The sequence below is a fragment of the Lactuca serriola genome, chromosome 5 (genome assembly GCF_051521515.1).
Source record: "Lactuca serriola cultivar US96UC23 chromosome 5, Lser_US96UC23_V15, whole genome shotgun sequence".
NCBI lineage: Eukaryota > Viridiplantae > Streptophyta > Magnoliopsida > Asterales > Asteraceae > Lactuca > Lactuca serriola.
In genome coordinates, this window is record NC_136412.1 from 192118878 (window position 1) to 192144619 (window position 25742).

Sequence of the window (25742 nt, forward strand, 5' to 3'; positions counted from 1 at the left end):
GCAATGACGATGTTTGTTGTCAGTTTAATCGATAAAAATCGTAATTGTTAGACATTTTAAAACCATAATAAAAAGTTGGTTTATGTATTGGATACAATTAAAAGTTTAGTGACCTAAAGAGCAAATTTTGGGTTATTGATTGTCATTTTAAGTCATTTCCCCTACATAAAAAAAAGCGCTAGCAAAGAACTAGAACAAAAAACCAATTAAAAAGAGTTTAGATGAAATTCTAACCAATTAACCCAAATTAAATTTTTTTCACTATTTTTATTAGAATACCAAATAAATGAAACTCGCTAATAAAATAAAAAGTGCAACTTTTCTTCATCCAACCTGTTCCAAACAACAAATCATTTCTAAATCTCCAAATGTACCCTATCAAAGTGCAACAGAAAGGATCAAAAAGAGTCAAGATTCATCCAACCTTTTCTTCTCTTGTGACACATGCAAAAATAAAAGGAATAAAAAGAATCAAGATTCATCGCGATCTAGCTGAAGTTTTGGAGGAAGAGTTGTGTAGAAGGGGAGCTACAGTGGTAGAAGGGAAGCTACAGTGGTAGCAGCTGGCGAGTCGTATGGACAGTAGAAAGGACTAAATGAAGTTGTGAAAGACAAGGAAATTGTGTGGCCACCAATGGTTATCATCATGAATACACAGCTCGAATAAGATGAGAATGAAAAGGTATAAATGTTTTCACTTTCTTTAAAGTTTAATCAGTTTATGTAAAATGCTGACACTAGAATTATGCAATAACTATAGTGGATCAGTGGCTAGGAATGAGGAATCAAGAGCTTTTGGACAACTTTAAGGATTATGAAAAGGATGTGAAGGCACGCCATTCTTATGGGCCAAAAGGACATAGAGGAATGAGTGTTTTGATATTTGAATCCTCCGTGGTAGGGTACATGGAAGCAGAGAGACTCAACAAGCATTTTGAAAATGAGGGTACGGACCGAGATGCGTGGGATCAATCCCACCGCCGCATTCTGTTTTACCCTGGTGGTCAGCGACAGCTGTATGGGTACATGGCAACAAAACGAGATTTAGATTTCTTCAATCAACATTGTCAAGGTCATGTTGTTACTTTTCCAATTCCATTCGTTTGTCAATTCTATTCCCTGGTTCTGAACATGAACATGCATGTGATTTTTGATTTGTTTAGGGAAATCGAAGCTGAAGTTTGAGTTGGTTTCTTATCATGAGAGGGTTGTGAACGAGTTGAAGCAAATGAATGAGAACAACCAACAATTGATTTGGTATAAGAACAGGATTGCTAAAGAACAAATGCATTCAAAAGCACTTGAAGAGTCGTTTACTTTGGTGTCTCAGAGACTGAGGAAAGAATAAGAGAACCGGATTGTGAGAGAGAAACACAATGCTAACATGAAGAAAACAAGGAAGCGATAACTAGTTATATACTAATAAGTTATCTGTTATCGTCTGTCCGGATAAAATGACACTACATGTTTGAAGAAACCATTTTTTCATCTCTTCGTTTTAGATGGATTCTCAAGAACAGTTCTTCAAAAACCAGGTGAAGATAATTGAAGATGCTCGGAATGAAAAAGAAGGCAATTTTGATAAGCTGCAGAGGGAAGAGCGCATGAGGGTTGAGCAATCGTATTCCGTGGCAGATCCTCAGAAGAGGTATTGACATTGTTTGTTGGGTAATCTTTGTTCTGAAATTACAATGTTATAATGAACAAAATGATTAAGTCATCTATTTAATTGAGAAAAAGAAAGTGTATCGAATATGATGTAATTAATGTTATAATATGCATGCATACATAGGGATGAGAAGCTTGAAGAGATGAAAAAACTTGAGGAAGAGAGGGAGAAACTGATGAGAAGGCTTGAGGAGAATCGAACTGAAATGAAGAGAAGGTACTGGAAGGAGGAGATCGAATTGGAGGAAGGTTTTAATGCTGAGTTGACTCGGTTGATGGAGAAGTACATTCCTAAAGATAAAATGGAAGGACCGAAAGGTAAAAGATTAAGGTGCTGTTTTTTTTTCCCGAAGCGAAAATGTTTGAAATCTGCGGACCACCTCTGCAACCCTCTGTAATAGAAAGTTTTTTGTTTTTTAATGTCTGCAGACTGTTGCAATAAGTTAAAGTAAGGTGTGAAAATGTTTGAAACAGATGGTTTAGTACTACACCATCCAGCACACGCGCAACAATTTTTAAGTTATAAGTCTTCAGAAAAACAAACAATTGCGAATGGCCAAGTATTGCGTTTGTGCTGCGCGACGCCACAATAAGTGGTTTTTTTAGAAAAAACAAACAACACCTAAGAGCTGAGGTGAATACTTGATCATTACTGAAAGACTTTTAATTGAACGTATGAGGCATTTTATATTATAAGTGTAATTGAAGTTTAGACATTAATTAAAGTAGCTGGATTGTTGTCTTGCGAGTAAAATATAATATTACTTATTACTTGGTTAGGTGGTGACTGGTGAATGTTGTTTTGTTGATCTTTGTTTTATTATGCAAGTAAAAACCGAAAATTGACGGTTCTTTTCCTTAGCATAACATCACAAGTAAAATTTCAAAAAGGGACTTTTCTTACAAAAAAACGGTATAAAGTTTATTTATTCATAATTTTTTTGATCATATTAAAAAAATTATTTTTTATTTTGGTTTTATGGGTTTTGAATTTGGTATTGATTGTGCAACTTTGGCCGGAAAAAAGAATACTCATGATAGGTCTGTAGCGAATGATTATTTTAAGAGACAATATACATATTACATAGATCCTTGAACCGTCAAATATTTGTAAATCTGTTTTTACATCATGAAGAAAAGAAAATAAACAAACATAATAAATACGTTAGGTCTAAGAATAACAAATGTTACAACAAATCACTTAATAGGCAGAAAGGTAAAAAAAAAGTATTGGTCCAAAAATTAAAAATAAAACAAGTTATTGATAGGATTAATAATCACAACCACGTAGAATGAAATTAACATAGATAAAAGAATCGGTACACAACGCTACACGATATGGACTACGGAAAGAATAGATAATATAAAAGCTTTACAAAGATATGTTTCCATAAGGAATAATAAAGAAGTTATCAAATAAAACCTTATGATTATTGTTATAAAATAAAGGATTTGCACATATAAGAAACATTAATTATGAAGAATAGTATCATTATTAAATATATGATCAACATTAATTATAAATAGTGGTATTTATAATTAATATATTTTATATTTAATTATATGATAATATTACATATAATTAATGTTTAACACATTTAATTATAGTAATATTTCTTAATATAGGAAAGTGTAATAGAGCAACTCCCATAATATAAAGTGAAAAACCCTTAAAACCGAAAAAAAACCACTATGAAATGACACTATTAATAAAAGGTTTCATTGTTGCTAAATCTCCGAGGAATAAAGGAAACAAAGAAAATGTTGGAATGAATAAATAAGATATCTCACGACTTTATATAAAAGTCTTACATAAAGTGGTATACAATCTCTAAAACCCTTATAAATAGGAAACCTTACTAAATAAATATAAGATGTTATAATCCAATAATAACTCCTACATATAATATAAAACAAATAATAAAAGTGTTGGAATATATTTAACGGTTATGATCTACATCTACAATAATTTCACATTTCTTTGACCTTGACTCAATTTCCTAACTTTTAGCATGACACAAATGAAAAGAAAGTGGAAGTTTCCTTCATTTTTTCGATGCTAAACAATACATTAGACGTCTTGTTTGTTTTTTTTTTGTTATAATATCATCTTATGTGATAGCAAACCACAATTTGTTAATTCAAAATGAAGGACATCAACCTCAAGAAATTAGAAATTAGATCAAGAGAAGAAAGAGGGAAATGACTGGTTGGGACCAGGGGAGAGAAACCCAACCACATGTTAATGGTTGCATATTAGTGGCATGTGGCGACACGATGAATCAAGTAGTGGTCAACTTGGTCTCTTTTGGTTTGGACATAATTTGGATTGAATTTGATGAACTTTCAAGCTTTGTCATGTCAACAAAACTCTTGATAGGTACGGTATGTATTCCCCAAATTTGTGGGAATTTTGCTATGGATATCTATCATTTCATTGAAAGAAAGTCAAATGTTTATTGAAAGAGAAAGCATGTCACAAGCAGAAAGGAACATAACATAATGATTAATATAAGGATATGAGCAACAGAACAAGGTATCTATTTTCAGAACCGGAACCGCCACCCCGGTTCCAAAATAGGAATCGCTACAAGCGAGTTCTGATTCATGTTCCAAAATATTGGAACCAATCAAAACTGGTTCGGTTTCGGTTCTTACTTTTTTGGAACTTGTGTATTCGGTTTTGGAACCGGAATAACCAAAAACCGAAAGAGACAAATCCTAGTTACGAAGACCAGATTAAGGGAATTGGTTCTGGTTCGGTTTTTGGACATGTTATATAGGTTTTGGAACAGGTTACGACCGAAATTACTTGGCTCATCGTGATGGAATTGGAAATAACCGAAAAATCAGGATTTAAAAAAAGAAACAACCAGCCAAAATGACTTAACATGACAATCAATAACATAAAATTTGTTCTTTATGTCACTAAACTTTTAATTGGATCCAATAAGGAAACAAACTTTTTATTTTGGTTTTAAAATACCAACAATTAAGATTTTTATCGATTAAAATGATAATGAACTCCATTACCGCCCTTACCACATCTAAATAAAAGGATCTTGTAATAATTTTTTTCAAACCACAACTGATAATCATTAACAATGCCATCTTGTTTTGTGACATTGTTATTTTAATCAGTAAAAATCTATGTAGTTGAAGTTATAGTTTGAGAAACATGACTATCATAAGCTAGTATTTAGACATGACAAAAGCTGTAACATTCCAATATTTAAACCAAAAATTTCATTTTTGATATAACAATTCATAAAACAATTTATAGAAAACATCATCAAGTTATTTGATTTCATAAAAACCATAGATCATATGTCTCAAAAGCATGTCATAAAATAGTAACAATGTCAGAGTAAAAATCCCAAGAATCTCATATGCGGAAAATCGTGTGTTTGATGCGCTGCTACAGTGCCAACTCTTTTCCCTTCGAGGAAGAAGGACCTGAAACCAAAACTGAAAACTGTAAGCATAAAGCTTAGTGAGTTCCCCCGTCAAACTACATACCATCCATAACACATAGTGTCTAACATATCCTGGTACTAGCTACCCCTTCGGTCTCTTTCAACCGGTAACTTGCCTAGCATATCAGGGTACTGGCCTACCCCTTCGGTCTTGTCGACCGGAACCTCACCTAGAATATCAGGGTGCTGGCCTACCCCTTCGGTCCTTTCGATCGGTACTGGGGACTATTTCACCCCTATTTCTACCACATAGCATCCTAGTGCATAAACATATAAATCATATACTGCCTAGCTTATCCGGGTGCTGGCATACCCCTTCGGCCTTATCGATCGGTACTGGGGTCTATCCTATCCCTCCTACCACTATCACATAACATCATAACATACTAGCACATAAACATAATAGATAGTGACATACCATATAATTATCACAAAGACAAACATCTCTACTATAGATCTTACTAGTGGGTCTGTATTGGTGCCTTTGACCTACTTCTACTGGAATGTAACTCACGTCAATGTCGCGTAGTAGCTGAACTGTCCTTGGATCTGGGATTAACTCCTCTCAAACTCTTACACATAACAATCTCCTTTAATTAATCTTTCATACTCATAACCCCTTTAAGGGTCAACTTTGGTCAATGGTCAAAGCAAAGTTAAATCCTGGTTGACTCAACTCACTGAATTGGTCTATCAAATCGTCGAGTTCCATAATCCATAAAACCCTAAAATCTCGATCCTACTCGTCGAGTCCTTTCATGAACTTGTTGACTTCCATGATTCATAAAACTCTGGAAACCTCGATCCTAATCGTCGATTTCTTTCATGAAAATTGTTGAGTTCTTCCTTATAACATAGTCGGGACCTTTTACTCACAACTCGTTGAGTTATTCCTTGAACTCGTCGAGTTCTCCTTCATACCGAGTCAGGACATTTTGCTCATAACTCGCCGAGTTCATCATTGAACTCGTCAAGTTCTTCAATCTTCAAGCCCAAAACATGTCCAACTTGCTTAGTCATCTCCTAGACTCAACGAGTTTACTCAGTAAATGAAAAGGTTGGGGGACAACGACCCAACTCGCCGAGTTGTATGAACAACTCGTCAAGTCCCCCATAGTCTAAATCCCACTTAGTCCATGTTATTTTTTAGTTTTCCTCAACACCACCCTAAAAAAATTGGAGCGCAAAACTTCTAATTTCTTTTCCACTATAATCGACATAAAAAAGAGAGACATGAAATATATCCCTAAAGAACCCAACACTTATTTTAAAGACTTAGTGTAACACCTAGTTTCAGGTATGCACTTCTGTTGAGTTATCAGTTAAATTTTAAGGATTCAGCCTTGGTCATAACGTGATCACTTGTGTGTTGTGACGTGACTGTGCTTTATGAACATGCATCTCATTTGGGTCGTCATGACGTGACCACATGTGAGCTACGACTCGATAGCCTAGCGAGCAAAAACCCTAATTTTGGAGGTTATCCCCCTATTTAAAGGAATTGAGGGCTAGGGTTTGCTCACCCTTAGCCTCCATCACCTCCCTTCACCTTCCAAGAACCCTAATCTCCATTTTGATCCTTGAGCTCCATTTTTGGGTGATTTCTAGCCAACAACAAGAAGAAATAGAATCTTGGTGCATCATCCTGGGTTGCAAGTCTCACAATCATTTTCTTACACACACTCTAGACATTTGTGAGTATTCAAGCTCCATAATTTATGATCCCATATGCATAGGTCTAGGTTTTTATGTGCTTTTCTTCATGTTTAGGCTATTTGGAGTGTTGGGGTTCCATAAAGTTGTCAACTTTATGGATCCCCATAGTCCTTTTGTAGATATAAGTGTTGGATCTGAAGTTTGATAGAGTTTTGAACTCTTGCATGTGATCTTGACCCCATTTTACATTATTTTTTCCTAGCTTGTGTTAGGGACGCACATTGGACATTCATGTCCAAAAAGCTATGATTTGTATGGTATACTATGATAGATAAGGCCTCCTGGAAGGTTTGGTTACTTGGCTTAAATGATTAAGAGCTTAAGGATTTTGTCTATCTAGAGCGCTTATTATGAAGTGACACTTTAGATTGTCACCATGTGACGAGGGACTGATCCGCGATTATTTTGTCTCCATGATGCCACGAAGTGACCAATGGGTGGCCACGACGTGGCAACTGGCTGAATGAATTTTTGAGTGTTGACTTTGATTGGATCGTTGACTATTTAACCAAGTTTGATTTTAGGTCAAACTTAGGGTTTTGGATTGTAGTTTGAGGATTGGTCCTTATTTTCTGTATATGTGACCTATAGAGCTGGTTATTAGATCTATGGTCATTACTATTATTTTCTGGACTGCAAGGTGAGTTTTCTCACAATACTTTGTATTGCACTATGTATCCTTGTGTGTAGGATGTTGGTATACTGTAGTGACCTGTTAGATTGGTCGATCTATATAATTACCTGTATTGTTGGTTATTGTTTATCTGGTTGCATATGTCGACATAGTATGGTGGGGTTTTGGCGGTACTGCTTTGTGTTGTAAGCCAACAAACTCGGGAGCAATCTAGCCATAAGCTGAGGGGCGGGACGGGCAATCTAGTCTTATGATATGGGCTTGGGAGCAAGCCAGTCATGAACTGTAGACCAGAAGTGGGCAATCCAGTCTCATGCTATGGGCTCAGGGTCAATCCAGTCTAATATTGTGGCCCCAGTGTGCATGCATTGTATATGTATTGTTGTGTGAGGTATTTTCGGGGAAGTCACTAAGCTTTGGCTTACAGTTGTTGATTTCAATGTTTTTAGGTACTTTTGATGATCGGGCCAAGGCGAAGGCTTGATCGTACACATCCTCCTATCATTTTATGTTTTGATAGATTATGTTGATATTTTGATTTTCATCGATATGATTTGGAAGCAATTGTTGTTTATTTATCGTTTTCTTGTGGAAATGTTTTATAAAAAAATGAAATTTTTATCATGGTTTTTGGGATGTTACACGTTGACCTTCCCCCAATCGATAGAAAGGTCACCTACCATTTAAAAAGTTTCTTTTGGATCCTTTCCAAAACCAAATTCCATCCCACCACCCTAGTCATATTTTGGATCATAGGTAGACCAAGATAAGAGAAAGGAAATTTATACGACTTACAACTCACTACCTTAGCAAACTCGTTAACCCTTAGCACCATAAAGATTTGACTTATAGAGATTAATTTTCAGACCCAACACAAGATAAAAGCAATTCAAAATACACACAATATTAAGGATATTTCTTCTAGACCAACCTCCAAGAGTAATCACAACATCGACATAAAATAAATGTGATTATTGAAGGTTAGACGTTTCGATCTTCACACTCGAAAAAACGATTTGTAGCAATGGCATCTTCAATATCAATATGTAACCTTCCATGACCCACATAAATAAAACTGGAGATAAAGGATATCAATGTATTAAACGTCATTGTAATTAAAACTCATGCGAAAGACTACCATTAATAAGGACAAAAGCTCTAGCAGAAACTAAACAAACACAAATCCAAGAATTCCATTTAGACCTAAAATGCATAAACTTACATCATACGATCAAGAAACTCTTAGTACATCTTTTCAAAATCAATCTTCAATACCATCATTTATTTTGTCTCTTCATATACCATTCAACCACTTCATTCACCGTAAGAGGACCATCCAAAATTTGGTGCTATTTGTTCACAACTAACTACAAAATTAATCACATTTGCAATAGGAAGAGCTAAGACGTTTGAAAAATATTATATTGGACCCCAATAAAGCTAATAAGGGGAAAATCATTAACCACCACCAGATTTCTATGCTTTCGAATTAATGTAATGAAGGACGAATTACACTCAGAAGAAATTCTAGCTTTGTTTAAAAAGCCATTAACAAAATCGAGAATATCAAGCTTTAAGATCTCCCATAATTTCTTGATGAAAGAGAAAGTAAATCCATCAGGACCTGGAGTTTTTTTGCTGCCACAAGACCACACTGCAACCTTAATCTCCTCCAAAGTACCCATCTGCACCAAATCGATGCCCTGAACATCCAAAAGCACTCTATGCCGAGATCTCCTAACATCCACATAAGCAACAATTTTTTTTTGAGTTTATCTCTGAAATGTCCAAAAAGTGCATTTTTAACATGATCGTGACCTAATCACCCTCCACATTAACACCTCTTATCCCCATGTGTCTTCTTTATTTTTAAATAATACCATGGTAATACTTGGAGTTTTCGTCACCCTCAATCGTCCATTTATTCTTTGCTTTTTGAGAAACATCTAACATCTCTTTTTTATCAAGATCAAACAACTTTCGAATTCCAAGTCCTTCCTCACTCTCTTGATTCGAAGCTGTTCCTTCGTTGACATTCTTTTAAATTTGTTGAAGTCTATTCATCAAATCAACTTTACATTCCAATCTTTTTTTTTCTTTGTGCAGTTCCACAAAATCTTGAGGTCTTCCTTAACTTTATTTTTGAAGAGAATGCTGGAAGATGTAAAGGGAGCTTTCATGTCTTACGCAGAGGAATTATCTATCATAATTTAGGTACCTGTAAATCAGTCAATATATAACCAAATAAAGTGTTTCAAGAGTCCAAATTAAGCCAAAAGATGACTACATTCAGAAAAAAATATGAGGTCAATTGGAGTTATAAAGAAGTGGTTATGACAATTTAAAATAGATAAAAGTTATGCATAATGTAGAAACAATAACAAATCAGTTTTGATACCCCTATTTAGGGCCATGTAAATTAGTCAATATTTATCAAAATAAAGAGTTTTTAGAGTCTAATATTAAGCCAAAGTATCGAACTACATTATGGGAAAAAAATCAGGTTAACCGGTATAAAGAAGCAATTATGGCAGTTTAAAGTTGAACAAAAAAACCTCTTAAACTACCGGCTTCGGTTCCAAGAACTGGATTACTCGGTACCTGATGGACCCATAAAAGGTATAATCGAAAATCGAAAATGCATGAATTAGGGAACCGATAAACAGACCGAGTACACCTGTTCGGTTCCAATCGATTCCGGTTTGGTTTTTCGGTTAAAAAGATCACCCCTTGTCTTTTCTTTGCTTTTGAACACCCAACCAGCAACCAACCGACACTTTATTCCCAACCCATACTCCATCGAATTCGAACTCTATTTCTCGCATCCTAGGCGTCACCGATGACACCATCACTGTTCACCTTATTACGTCACTGTCATTGTTGTCACCTTGCGCTGCTCACCTCTTCCGTTCAGACCTTCACCATCACTAATTTTCCATCACTACTTTCCGACCGATGTTCAATCCCTCTACTTACCTTCCACCAACGGCTTTGTAAGGTAAGCTCATTTTTTTTCCAGTTTCTGTCTTCTATTTTAAGTGAAATGTATGTTTAAAATTAACTTTTTGAAGCTTGATTAAGTAAATGTAAGTTTAAGATTAATTGTTTTATCGCTTCTGCTATTTGTTTTATGGTTAAATATTTATTAAATGAATGAATGGATGATAGAGAGCTCCAAAGTCGATTTTTGAATCCTGTAGACTTACTAATCGACTTGAAGATGTTGATGTAGACTTGCTGATTAATTTTCCATCTCTATATTCTTCCTTTTGCTTTAAAATTAATTAGATGTCGATTTGATTAATTAGATGTCGATTTGATTAAATGAATGCGTTCTTAAGATTCTTTTTAACTTAGAACAAATTGCAAGAATGGTATCCATGGTATGTCAAAACTTGCATGATCCAAAAAAATTTGGTAGCACCAGTGGTCCAAAAGTTTCATTTTTTTTGCGAGTTTGGTCCAATTTGGTTTGAACTTTATTGTAAAGATGACTTTACCCCATATTATTTAATTTTTATTTTTATTTTATTACTGCAATTAAAAAACTCTCTCTCTCTCTCTCTCTCTCTCTCTCTCTCTCTCTCTCGTGTTTATCTTATCTTCAAATCAAAAGTCCAAACTTCATCCGGGTCTGCCACCATCGCATTTCATCCAAAGTCCAAACAGACAAAAAAATTCGTATTCCGGAAAACCCCTTCATCTCCGGCATATATCAGTGCATCATTCATCAGGTGTAAGTCCCTAATCTGCCCGTGTATCAGTCAAATCCGTTTGATGGTGCGGAATCCCAATCAAACGGATGATGTTAGATAAAAATAGAAGAGAAGAAGAAGAAGAATATGATGAATCTTGATTGTATTAATGATATGAATGAAATTCCTTACACAAGATTCACACACAAATAAAAGCTCCTGTCTCTCTGGCCGTAAACTACTTCTGTTCAACAATCATCAATCTCTACTCCTCACCCTAACACCTCTATTTATACATATTGGATATGGGCCGGAAACATATGGGCCGTAAATGAGTTTACGGCCGTAAGGTGTTTACGGCCGTAAACTCAGCCGTAAACTAGACCGAAAACTCCACAATTATTACACAAAAATACAATGCCCAGAAAAGTAAAGTATAAACCATATTTTGACCCAACAATCTCCCCCTTGGTTTATAGCTTTCTTTTCTTAATTGACCCAACAAGCTCCCCCTAAAAAGTAGCTGGCTCTTCTTGTCAATCTTCAATGAGAGCTTGGCTTCAGCTTTAACCTTCGATTTCTTCACAACATCAAGATGAACATATGAATCTTCAATAATTGACTTCATCTTGAGCGGTTGGGTTTTTCTTCAGAATTTGGCATTGAACACACATTGGGTGAGGAGGCTTCTTGTACTGATTCTTGAAAGATGGCGCTTTCAGCTTGAGAATCTTCAGAGAGAACATCAAAGAGAACAAATCTTCTAGATCACTTCAGCAAGTTCATAGATAGCAGCAGACTGATTGAGGAGGCTTCAATGCAATCCGTCACATATTCTTCAATTGCAGCTTCACCTTGCTTCTAGGGTTGAAGGATTGAATGTTGAAAGAATGATCTTCATTTCTTGCTCCTTCGAATGAGAATTCTTCGATGCTCACGGACGAAGCTTTTGCTCAGAAATCTTCAACACACACTCCATGAGTCTTATCTATACCTGAAATCACTATTCAAGACAAAACAAAACTAAAAGAAAACTTAGCACACAAATTAAAACAGAAACAAAATATTTTTGGATTTTTTTTTTATTTTTCTGAACAATAAATAAAATAGAAATAACACTATTTTTGGATTTTTTTAATTTTTCTGATTTTTTTTTAATTTTTAATTCTCCCCTAATATTTAAATTAGAAGAAACTATAATAAATTTAACAAAAATAAACATGATATATAACTTTAAGGGTGATTTGGGATCAAAGTTTTTAGACAGCCTTTATCCACTTGTCGGTACCTTCCATATTCACATCTTTGTCTGGTCGATCGTCGGTATTGTTGTCCACTTAAACACGAAAAATTTGTGACTTATTTAGGACATACTATTTGATACAAGACAAGGTGAACTTAAGTTCCTAAAAATTATATCTGATCCTAATTCCTTAGATACTATATCTTAAGGACCATTCATCTGACGACGACCAGGGATATTGTTGTCCACCTAAATTGAGCAGCGAGATCTATAGACAATCTGTATGTGTTCAATTTTTAAGTGTACTAGAACATGTTTCCCGCTTCCTGATATGCCCCAGCCATCAAGAACTTCCAGAGTACTCCTTACACCGGGTGAGCAGACAACCATTCAGAGAGAGAAGAGATACAGAATTCTATTGCTAACTACTTCAGAGGGGTTGAGAAGAAGAAGGTTGCATATGCTGTGTACCAGGTCGGATTAGAAGTCGCGCAAAGGAGACAACATATGGCTAACAGATGAGAAGTTTTTCACACATACATTTCACACATATATTTCAAGCACATATATATTTCCTACAGAGAAATGGAGTTGCATATGTTGTGTACCAGGTCGGATTATAAGTCGCACAAAGGAGACAACATATGACTAACAGAAAGAAAGAAAGAAAACGATTTTCTACAGACCTAATTTATCGGAATTTACCAGTCGCCCCATCCAACCGGAATTAAGGACAGAATCCGCACATCGAGGAAAAGTTAAACCACGGTTCCAAGTACGGGTTCAATTAATGTGACGAGTAAATTCCCATATATATCTCCCTGCTCAACCTATCCGAGCGTCGTATTGTCAGGCTGAACGTATCTAACTAGGTCAAGATTTGTCAAGTCTATAAATTTCCTAAGTTCAAATCTCCCTAGTCAAGTCCATTTAAAATTTTTCGTGCCTACCGACGCATCAAGTCAGAGCATAGACCCTTCAACTTCGGGTACGTTACGCAGACTCAGTTTGCCTGTTATCACTTGATAATATCACTTCCCAGAACATCTCCCTCAAGCACATTTCATAACCAACATATTTTTTTTTTATTTTCTGATTTTCTGATGTTTTTGGATTCTTGAAAATTTTCTAATTTTTGTTTTGTTTTTATTTCTCCCCCTAAATTTGTGCATAGGAGAGAAACAAAAGTTAATGCGCAAATTTAAACTATCCTAAAACAAAAATTAGTCTTTAAAGCGAATCAGATTAAGAAAAACTTAGGAGTATAGAGAAGAAAACGCAAACCGTAATTCATCGATTGAATCTGCATCCAGAAGGTCTGAGAACAACACACGTAATCTCAGAATAGATCCGAAAATTCTTCACATCATTAAGCACTAACCCCGTGTGATCTCTTCCTTTCCCGCAAAAGGACACATACTCTCAAACAAAGATCTGAATGTTGTACAGTTGAGAGATGTCCCCAATCATATGCCAGGAGCAGCCACTACCAACAAACCGAAGTCTGATGATATGCCTCCATAGCTGCTCCGACACAGAGCGGGATCAGTTGGTCTTCGGAACCCAGTCCATTTTGAAATTGGGTCGACCTTTGTCATCCTTGCACGATACTCTCTCCCATGACATGTCCTGCTTATCACAAACAGAAGATGTAGAAACGTTAGAAGCATTAGGAGATTTGGGAGTTTGAGCCTTCGGAACCCATTTGTAGTTGGGTTTAACCCATTTCTTTTTCGATCCGATGGGTGCCTCGGCACTTGATTTGGAACTTGAAGCCGGCTGCCGAGATGACTTTGACCTAACCGGTCTTGGCTTCACAGTAGTATCTCTTGAACTGGGCTTGTTGGCTGACATTTCCTTCTTGCCCTTGGGATTCGGATTCTTGGCCTTGTGCGCGTTCCAGTCATCATGGCCTGAATGTGACTTTGAGGGGTTTCTTTTGAAAAATCTCCCTCTTGGCGCGTTCTGCCAGCCTTGTGCATAGTATGGAACATATGCGCAATTAGGACAATTTCTGGCAATGTGTCCAGGTGTTCCACAGTGAAAGCAAGTCTTTTTCTTCACTGTGAAGTTATCTCTTCCTGCCCCTGGTGGCGTATCTTTGCCTTGTCTTTTGTTGTCCCCACATGCACACTTACAACAGGCACTTTGTTGCGCTAGAATTGGTGGCCTGTATTTACCAACAGCAGGTTTATCAGAAGCAGCTGAGTTCGAAGCAACAGATTTAGAGTTCAAGGAGTCATTGGTTTGTTTAGAAGAACTCTCCTTGTTCTCATCCTCTGCTACTTTACCTGCACATGTAATAGAAACATCAATATTTTCAACATTAATAACTCCTCCTGACACAAATCCAGCTGGTTTTCCGTATTTAAGATGTGCCTCCCTGTCAATTTCTTCTTGTTTCATAGGGATGGATGTGTAGTTATGATTGTAAGGAGGAGGTACACTATCATACCCTAGACCCTTGTGTTGATTCCTTTTAAACTGCATGCTTTGGTCTATCATATTTGAAGTTTCCGGCCGTAAGCTCCGGCCGTAAACAGTTTTCGGTTACGTGAAAATTCGACTTTGAAGCTCCAAAACTCGATCAAAAACCCCTTTTTATGAAAAACACAAAGAACAAACCCCCCTTATTTCTGCGAGATCTATCCAAAAACGTAAAAATATCTAGAAAATAAGATCAAATAATGCCCCAAATAGAGTTTACGGCCCAAGAACTTGGTGTTTACGGCCGTAAACTTGGACCGTAAACAAAGAATATTTGATTTTTTGATGAAACAATAAACCTTTTGACTGATACAACTTGGCTCTGATACCAATTGTAAGTCCCTAATCTGTCCGTGTATCAGTCAGATCCGTTTGATGGTGCGGAATCCCAATCAAACGGATGATGTAAAATAAAATAAGAAGAGAAGGAGACGGAGAAGAAGAATATTATGAATCTTGAATGAATTAATGATATGAATGAAATTCCTTACACAAGATTCACACACAAATAAAAGCTCCTGTTTCTCTGGCCGTAAACTACTTCTGGTTCATCAATCTCATCAAAATCACTACTCCTCACCCTAACACCTCTATTTATACAAGGGAACATGGGCCGGAAACATATGGGCCGTAAATGAGTTTACGGCCGTAAGGTGTTTACGGACGTAAACTCAGCCGTAAACATGGCCATAAATTAATAAAATATTACATAAAAATAATTGCCAAGAAAAGTAAAGTATAAACCATATTTTGACCCAACACTTAGGATGTCCATTTCCCAAGTACCATGCTACTTGGACCAAAAAACCCATAAAAGTGACAATGAAGAGATCTAACAAATAAGTAGTCAAGGTATCGACTTTATACCTCCAAATGGTTGCCAAAACACTGAGGATCCCGAATTTAGGCTCCTGTTTTTGACCTTGCTCCACCAACTTCACACTCCTTCAATAAAAGCACCAAAGAACACTCTTAAGGCTCACTCACACTCAAAATGGGGAAAGAGGCACAATTAGGGTTTGCTCTGGACTGAGGGGACAATGAGGGAGGCCACAATGAAGCATTAAGGCCTTTAAATAAGGTGTAAACCCCTTAAAACTAGGGTTTCATTTCTACCAGCCTACTTGTCGAGTAGATTTCTTAACCCGCGTCCCAAATAATTCCTACTCGTCAAGTTTGGGGCTCCCAACTTGTGACAACCCGATATTTCAACTCTTTGTAACGACCAAAATGGGTGAAGTATTGTAACCACTTCTGAATAATAAAAATTTACTTTCATAATAAAATTTACAAATAGTTCTATTTAATTTCCTTCTATGTTTAAATGTCTTTGAACCATGATCATATGTGAAAAGAACGCCCAAATCCGACTTCATATAGCGAAGTTATGATTTTTCCAAGTTCGGCTTAGCAGCAGACAGCTAAAAACTCAAATCGGAAATCAAGCGACTTTTGGCCGGAATGACCTAAACGAGAATTGAAGGTCTCGACAATGGTATTCCAGCGGTAAAAAGTCTGGCAAAAACCGACATCAGATAAAGAAGTTATGAATTTTCAAAGAAATTCCTTAAACACGATGGGTTTTTAATAAATAATAAAAAAATAATTTTGGAATTTGCCGACGGAGTCTAAACGAAAGTTGTAGACCGTAGTCTCACCTACGCGAGGATATAAAGACCATCGAAAACGGAGTTCGTATGAAGAAGATATGAATTTATGAAGTTTATTAAATAAATTAATATTTATTTTAATCAAAATTCGGATATTATCCGAAGGGGAGTCAGCGTCCTCATCCGAGGTACGCGCTGCGTACTCCTGTACACCCCGCGTAATCGAGAGGATTGGCCTCTGATCGTCCACGTCGCGCTATCCGAAGAAACCGACCCGTCCGAAGCCCCGACCCGTCCGACCCGATGTCCCATCCGACCCGCGTACCCAGCAACCCGTCCCATCCGAACCGAGGCAGTCGAGGCTTCGGTCATGCATGACGTACGCATACGCGCTGCGTACGAGCGTACGCCCCGCGTACCGAGGCAGACCAGCCTTACTATAAATAGGATGCGAGGGTTTCCAAAGAAAGGGCTCATTTCTCTCTCCTCTCTCTCTCTCAACTTTGCCTCGTTTTCCGTGTCCGTTCAAACCCGAAGCTCTGGTCTTTTTGGATCAAGTCCCGAAGGTCGATTATTCTACCGAGATTCCCGAGAATCCCGAGGAAAATCCGTTTCCCGAGACGAAACTCTGCCCGGTTTTCCATCTCGCTATCTCCAAAACTTTCAAGTGAGTTTCATACCCCTTAATCAACCGTTTAAATTATTCTAAATACTTTTATATGCTTTCAAGGGGGGGATTACAAGTAAAACACACGAGTATTATCGTGTGTTACATAAAGAAACTCTTTTATATACTGTTATATATTCAAATCGCATGCGATTTATAAACCTTTAAAGGAACTTTATATATATATATATATATATATATATATATATATATATATATATATATATATATATATATATATAACATATGTTACAATAGCATTCGATCTTTTAAAATATAAAGTTGTTGTAATGCATGTATAAAACTAAACTGTTCTTAGATTATTCTTTTCTATCTTAGACTCTACACCAAAAATCTATGCTTTCACAAGAAAGTGATTCTTTTTCTAGGTATTTCTAAACAAACAAGGCACACTTTTTGAAAACTATAATAGGTATAGTTTTACGATTAGATTTCTAACTCTTATGTACTAGAAACATATATTTCAAGAAGTTTACTTTCGTATACAAGAACAAACGTAACATTTTAACAAGTAGATCTGTTTTTATACCACGGTTTTGTGAGACACTAACTTCATGTACGTTCGAGTACACATTTCAAGTCCTGTATTATATACCAGAATCCCTTGGAGGGGGAGCATGGTGTTTGTGTATAGATCTATACGGGCTTGACAACCCGCACCCTGACTGTTAGCTGCAGTCCACCGTTTGGGGTGACAAACGTCATAACATTCCAACGCCTGAAGAACGTTGTGTATAGGCATTCAGAGTCAATAGTATGGTTATAAAACTCACAAGGGGTATTAAAAATGCATTGATTTACAAGGTTTTCAAACTCATTGGTTATTTTACATATACATACATTTTGGAAACAAACATTGGTCTTGAGTGAAGGCTACTTTTATACTAGTAGAAAATATAGGATTTTCTAAACACAAACAAACAAAGATAAAACATTTCATTTCATTCAAACATTGTCACTTAAATACTTATGAAATTCACCAGCTTAAATGCTGATCTACTCTTTCAAAATTTCTTGTATGTCCCAGGGATTCAGTAATTTCAGGTACTAATATGCTTTTGAAGAAGAGATGCTGCGGCGCCAGTTTAATCTCATATTTTGACATCATATTGTAATTGGTTTTGAACATGTAACTTTTGACAAATGTAAACTTTCAATTTTATATATGATGGTTGTATTGCTTTCTTTACTATGTATTCATTTGTTACGTTACCACATGAAGTCATCCGCCCCCGAACGTTTCCGCCGTTCAGGTTTGGGGGTGTGACAGATTGGTATCAGAGCAATGTTTATAGTGAACTAAGTATATCGAACCACATAAGATATACAAACTATAAATGCTAAAGGGACTAATACTCTCTGACAAAACAAATTTTCTTTTTACACTTAAGCAGCATTTCGTTCAACTTAAATTGATAGTTCATTTAAGTACAATTACATGCATACCACAAACTATTTTCATGTTATACAACTATACAAGTATTTAGACAAGTTGACACTACGATTGAGACTCGATATATGTAGTCAAATTTTGAACAAATATAGCGTGATCACCTATATTTGCCCAAGATTTGACCAACGTATATCGAGGAATGATCGTAGTAAGCAACAAGTCAAACCTTACCAAACCATTACAAGAATCAAACACAAGAATTTAAATACTATAGGAGTATTTGCTATCTAAACTAGTTTAACTTACATGTTTTACATGTTCCGACTTTATTCAATTCTTATAACCCTATTTCTCGTGCAGTCAAATGGCTGGATTTCACCACCTTGGCGACCCCTACTTTCCCAACCAAGGCAACGGAGGATGGATCGAAGATGATCCCGAAGAGGACGAGGAACCCATAGAAGTGGGTGATGACTCCGGTACCGACTCAGAGCCGGAAGTTATCGATCCACCACCCATTCAACCTCCCGTCTTCGTAAGGAACTTTCAAGGACCGACTCCCGTTTGGGGAAGTCACCTCCACCATTGGAGCCAACAGCAAAACCTATGCCCTCCCTACGGCATGTGCCGGGACTTCTATGATGTCCGCGGCGGAGGTTCGGCTGATCGAGCACTCCCGGTAATGGTGGGTAAGTTAGCCAATCAGTCCTATCAGTCTGGAGTACAAGCTAGTCGACTCCGGGATATCAACGTAGAAGTGCAGGTTCACACTTCTGACATCCGTAGGCTGGACAAGATGCAAGACAACGCTCATTTCCAAACCGAAGTGTTTCAAGCGCAAATGATTGCAGCCCTCGCCGAACTAAGGGAACAACAAGCCGCTTTCGATAGGCGTCTAATGGAGTCAAAGCAATCAGATACGGAGTCAAGCTCCAAGCGCAACCTTCGACGCAAGTAGTGCTTGTCAAGGACTCCAATTTTGTTATAGCTTAGGACCTCGGCTAAAAGTCTTTATATTTCTCGAACTTTGTAATCGGAGACCCTTATAGGGGTCAAATTTTCATGATCGTTGTAACAACTTTTATATTAATATAAGTGGCACTATTACTACTATGTTAAGTATTTCGTTCGAACCTTGAATGGTCTTTGTGAACCCAAATACTTGTTTCATACCTCCAGTCTTACAAATAACTTTCATTTTTCTATTATAAGACTCATACTATCATCTGTTGTTGAACTATAGCGATTTAGTTCATGAGACACATACATTTTCCATTCTATGAAATTCTTATCCTTGTCTTTTCAAACTATAGTTGAAGGATGCCTCCGCGTAGGAATCCAAGGCGAAACAACGGTGAGGAAGCACCTATACCACCACCACCTCCACCACCCCAATTTGATGCTGTAATGTTTCAAGCAACAGTCACCGCAGCGGTGGCAGCTGCCATGTCACAGATCAATAACTCGAGTGCTAATGGCTCGGGATCTGGCACACACCCATCCAACCATGGCGAGAGTCATGGACCACCTCGAGAATGCACCTATAAGGACTTCACTAATGCCAAGCCCCGGATGTTTTATGGTACTGGTGGTGTGATGGCCCTGAGGCAGTGGATTGAAAGGACGGAGGCAGTCTTTGAAATCTGCTCCTGTCCCGAGCACAGCAAGGTCAAATTTGCAACTTTCACCCTTCTCGATAAAGCTTTAACTTGGTGGAATGGCCACGTTAAAGTACTTACCCTAATCGTGGCAAACTCCATAAGCTGGGAGAGCTTGAAGGCCATGATGATGAGAGAATACTGCCCACGGGGAGAGATTCAAAAGCTTGAACACGAGCTATGGACTCTCGGAATGGTTGGTACCGACATCGCTACTTATACCAACAGATTCTGCGAACTGGCAATCCTTTGTCCAGATATGATTGCTCCCGAGAGCAAGAAGATAGAAAGGTACATCTGGGGATTGACGCCCCAAATGCGATCAAGCGTGTTAGCTTCTAAACCTGACACCTTTGAAAGTGCTAAGGAACTGGCACAATCTCTGATCGACTACGGAGGTCATCAGAACTCAACCACTTCTGCACCAGCGCCACAGAAAGGAAGCAACCACAACAACAACTACAACAACGACGACAACAACAACAACAACAACAACAACAACCATGGCAGGAAGAGAGCGTGGATTAAAGGGAAGGGTGGGTCTTCCCAAGAATCCGCAAAGAAACAACTGGTTTCAGTAAATGCTGCCATTGTACCTGCTACAGCCCCTACAAATACCTACCCAACAAAGCCTTATATAGGTAACCTCCCAAAATGCACCAAATGCAATTACCACCACCATGGACCTTGTCGAGATATGTAGTGCGCCAACTGCAGCAAGAAAGGGCACACAACCCGTTTCTGCAAGGAACCCGCAAAGCCGATCACTCAAGTTCCCGGTGCGGGTGTAGGGCAGGCTTGCTACGGTTGTGGCGAGGTGGGCCACTACAAGAGAAACTGTCCTAAGGCAGCAGGCACCGGAGGTGTAGGACGAGTTTTGGCAATAGGCCACGACGAAGCTGTAGCTGACCCAACTATAGTTGCTGGTACGTTCCTTCTCGATAATTCATACGCATGCATATTATTCGATAGTGGAGCGGAGAGAAGCTTCGTGAGTCAAAACTTTATTCATTTACTTAAACCTAAACCTAGCAAGTTAGAAAATTCATTCACTGTAGAGATGGCCAATGGAAAAACTGAAAACACAAATTGCATATACATGGGCTGTACGTTAACATTAGACGGCCATTCTTTCCCAATCAATCTCATGCCGGTTCAAATTAAAAGTTTCGACGTTATAGTTGGCATGGATTGGTTGAGTCTTCTTCGCGCCGACATCATGTGCTTTGAGAAAGCAGTCCGTCTTAACCTCCCTAACAATGAAACATTAGTTATCTACGGCGACAAATCTAGTGCAAACCTTCGCATCATTTCGTGCATCCAAGCTCGAAAGTGCTTGCGGAAGAATTGTCGAGCATTCCTAGTGCACATCGTTGATACAAGTCAAGAACTGAAGGACATCAAGAGCATCTCGGTAGTACGCGACTTTCCCGATATCTTTCCAGAAGAACTACCAGGATTACCACCGCAACGCCAAGTCGAGTTCAAAATCGACTTAATTCCAGGAGCTACCCCAGTAGCGAAGTCGCCTTATCGTCTTGCACCAGCAGAGATGCAGGAACTTTCCAGTCAACTTAATGAACTCCTTCACAAAGGATTCATAAGACCAAGTTTCTCACCTTGGGGAGCACCGGTCTTGTTTGTAAAGAAGAAAGACGGATCGTTCCGTATGTGCATCGACTACAAAGAGCTGAACAAACTTACTGTCAAGAACCGCTATCCTCTACCCCGTATTGACGACCTATTCGATCAACTTCAAGGGGCGAACTGCTTCTCTAAAATAGACCTGCGATCCGGATATCACCAATTACGAGTTCTAGAGGGGGACATTCCAAAGACAGCCTTCCGAACTCGTTATGGACACTACGAATTCGTGGTGATGCCGTTCGGATTAACCAATGCACCAGCAGTATTTATGGACCTAATGAATAGGGTATGCCGCCCTTACTTGGATCAGTTCGTCATCGTCTTTATCGATGATATACTTATCTACTCTCGAAGTGAGGAAGAGCATAGTCAGCACCTACGAAAAGTCCTAGAAACACTGCGAACGGAGAAACTCTATGCGAAGTTCTCTAAATGCGAATTTTGGATTCGAAGAGTCGAATTTTTAGGCCACGTTGTTAGCGAGAAAGGTATACACGTGGACCCCTCCAAAATTAAGGCTATTGAGAACTAGTCGGCACCAAAGACACCTACAGAAATTCGTCAATTTCTAGGTCTAGCTGGCTACTATCGCAGATTCATAAAGAACTTTTCGAGCATTGCGAAACCCCTTACTTCATTAACCCAGAAAGGTGTGGCCTTTGAATGGGAAGCAAAACAAGAGAAGGCATTCCAGACACTAAAGCAGGCCTTGTGCACCGCACCGATACTATCCCTCCCCGAAGGGATAGAAGACTTCGTAGTGTATTGCGATGCTTCAAATCAAGGACTTGGTTGTGTTCTTATGCAGAGAGGGAAGGTTATCTCTTATGCCTCCCGACAGCTTAAGACACACGAAGTGAACTATACGACACACGACCTCGAGTTAGGAGCAGTGGTATTTGCTCTGAAGATCTGGAGGCACTACTTATACGGAACAAAGAGTACTATATTCACCGATCACAAGAGCCTTCAACACATTTTCGATCAGAAGGAACTCAACATGCGACAACGACGATGGGTTGAGTTACTGAATGACTACGAATGCGAAATTCGTTATCATCCTGGAAAGGCCAACGTAGTAGCCGACGCCCTCAGTCGAAAGGAATACACTGGTCGGAGGGTCAAATCTCTGACCATGACTATCCATTCCCACCTATCCACACAAATTAAGGAAGCACAAATGGAAGCTATGCAACCTGAAAATGTGGCGGGTGAATCCCTGCGAGGAATGGAGAAGAATTTAGAAGCGAAGGGTGACGGAGCCTTATATTTCATGAACCGGATCTGGACGCCGAAACACGGTGGTTTCCGAGACTTGGTCATGACCGAGGCGCACAACACTCGGTATTCCGTCTACCCAGGTTCAGATAAGATGTATCTGGATCTTAAGAAGCTATACTGGTGGCCTAATATGAAAGCAGAAATTGCTACCTGCGTAAGTAAATGCCTTACTTGCACAAAGGTTAAGGTCGAGTACTAGAAGCCCTCTGGCTTACTACAACAACCAGAGATCCCGGAATGGAAGTGGGAGCGGATCACTATGGATTTCATAACTAAGTTGCCCAAGACGACGGGTGGACTTGACACCATATGGGTCATCGTTGATAGATTGACCAAGTCTGCACACTTCCTGCCTATCAAAGAAACAGACAAGATGGAGAAACTTACGAGAACATACATTAGGGAAATCGTACGGCTACATGGTGTACCTATGTCCATTATCTCCGATAGAGATAGTAGGTTCACCTCAAGATTTTGGCAATCACTACAACATTCCCTAGGAACAAGGCTGGACATGAGCACAGCCTACCATCCTCAGACCGACGGACAAAGTGAGAGGACCATCCAAAATCTGGAAGATATGTTGCGAGCCTGCGTGATTGACTTTGGGAAGGCATGGGATACTCATTTACCCCTTGTCGAGTTCTCCTATAATAACAGTTATCACACGAGCATCAAGGCTGCTCCATTTGAAGCTCTCTACGGCCGTAAGTGCAGATCCCCTCTATGCTGGGCTGAGGTGGGTGATACCCAATTAGCCAGGGGGCAAACTTCCGACAGTACTCTCACCGGTCCGGAGATCATTCGGGAAACAACAGAGAAAATCGTTCAGATCCGTGAACGATTGAAAGCCTCTAGAGACCGACAGAAGAGCTACGCTGATAAACGAAGGAAACCTTTGGAATTTCAGGTGGGAGACCGAGTCCTCCTCAAAGTCTCACCCTGGAAGGGCTTGATACGCTTCGGCAAGCGTGGAAAGCTTAATCCGAGGTACATAGGGCCTTTCGTGATTCTTGCAAGAGTCGGCCCCGTAGCTTACAAACTCGAACTACCAGACGCACTTCGTAACATACATTCTACATTCCACGTATCTAACTTGAAAAAGTGTCTATCCAACGAGACTCTTGTTATTCCACTCGACGAGATCGAGATCAACGAGAGCCTCAACTTTGTGGAAGAACCAGTAGAAATCATGGACCGAGAGGTCAAACAAACAAAACAAAGTCGCATACCCATCGTGAAGGTTCGCTGGAACGCCAAGTGGGGACCCGAATTCACATGGGAACGCGAAGATCAGATGAAACAAAAGTACCCTCATCTCTTTCATGTTCACCAGTATCTTTACTACTTTAAATTTCGGGACGAAATTCTCTCTAACGGGGGGATAATGTGACAACCCGATATTTCAACTCTTTGTAACGACCAAAATGGGTCAAGTATTGTAACCACTTCTGAATAATAAAAATTTACTTTCATAATAAAATTTACAAATAGTTCTATTTAATTTCCTTCTATGTTTAAATGTCTTTGAACCATGATCATACGTGAAAAGAACGCCCAAATCCGACTTCATATAGCGAAGTTATGATTTTTCCAAGTTCGGCTTAGCAGCAGACAGCTAAAAACTCAAATCGGAAATCGAGCGACTTTTGGCCGGAATGACCTAAACGAGAATTGAAGGTCTCGACAATGGTATTCCAGCGGTAAAAAGTCTGGCAAAAACCGACATCAGATAAAGAAGTTATGAATTTTCAAAGAAATTCCTTAAACACGATGGGTTTTTAATAAATAAAAAAAAAAAAATTTTGGAATTTGCCGACGGAGTCTAAACGAAAGTTGTAGACCGTAGTCTCACCTACGCGAGGATATAAAGACCATCGAAAACGGAGTTCGTATGAAGAAGATATGAATTTATGAAGTTTATTAAATAAATTAATATTTATTTTAATCAAAATTCGGATATTATCCGAAGGGGAGTCAACGTCCTCATCCGAGGTACGCGCTGCGTACTCCTGTACGCCCCGCGTAATCGAGAGGATTGGCCTCTGATCGTCCACGTCGCGCTATCCGAAGAAACCGACCCGTCCGAAGCCCCGACCCGTCCGACCCGACGTCCCATCCGACCCGCCGTCCCATTCGACCCGCGTACCCAGCAACCCGTCCCATCCGAACCGAGGCAGTCGAGGCTTCGGTGATGCATGACGTACGCGTACGCGCTGTGTACGAGCGTACGCCCCGCGTACCGAGGCAGACCAGCCTTACTATAAATAGGATGCGAGGGTTTCCAAAGAAAGGGCTCATTTCTCTCCTCTCTCTCTCAACTTTGCCTCGTTTTCCGTGTCCGTTCAAACCCGAAGCTTTGGTCTTTTTGGCTCAAGTCCCGAAGGTCGATTATTCTACCGAGATTCCCGAGAATCCCGAGGAAAATCCGTTTCCCGAGACGAAACTCTGCCCGGTTTTCCATCTCGCTATCTCCAAAACTTTCAAGTGAGTTTCATACCCCTTAATCAACCGTTTAAATTATTCTAAATACTTTTATATGCTTT

At 38.8% G+C, this 25742-nt stretch overlaps 1 pseudogene; it reads left to right on the forward strand.

Moving 5' to 3' along the window:
• Positions 1–368: 368 nt before the first annotated feature.
• LOC145050056 (protein SUPPRESSOR OF GENE SILENCING 3-like) lies at positions 369–2120 on the forward strand (annotated as a pseudogene).
• Positions 2121–25742: the final 23622 nt, after the last annotated feature.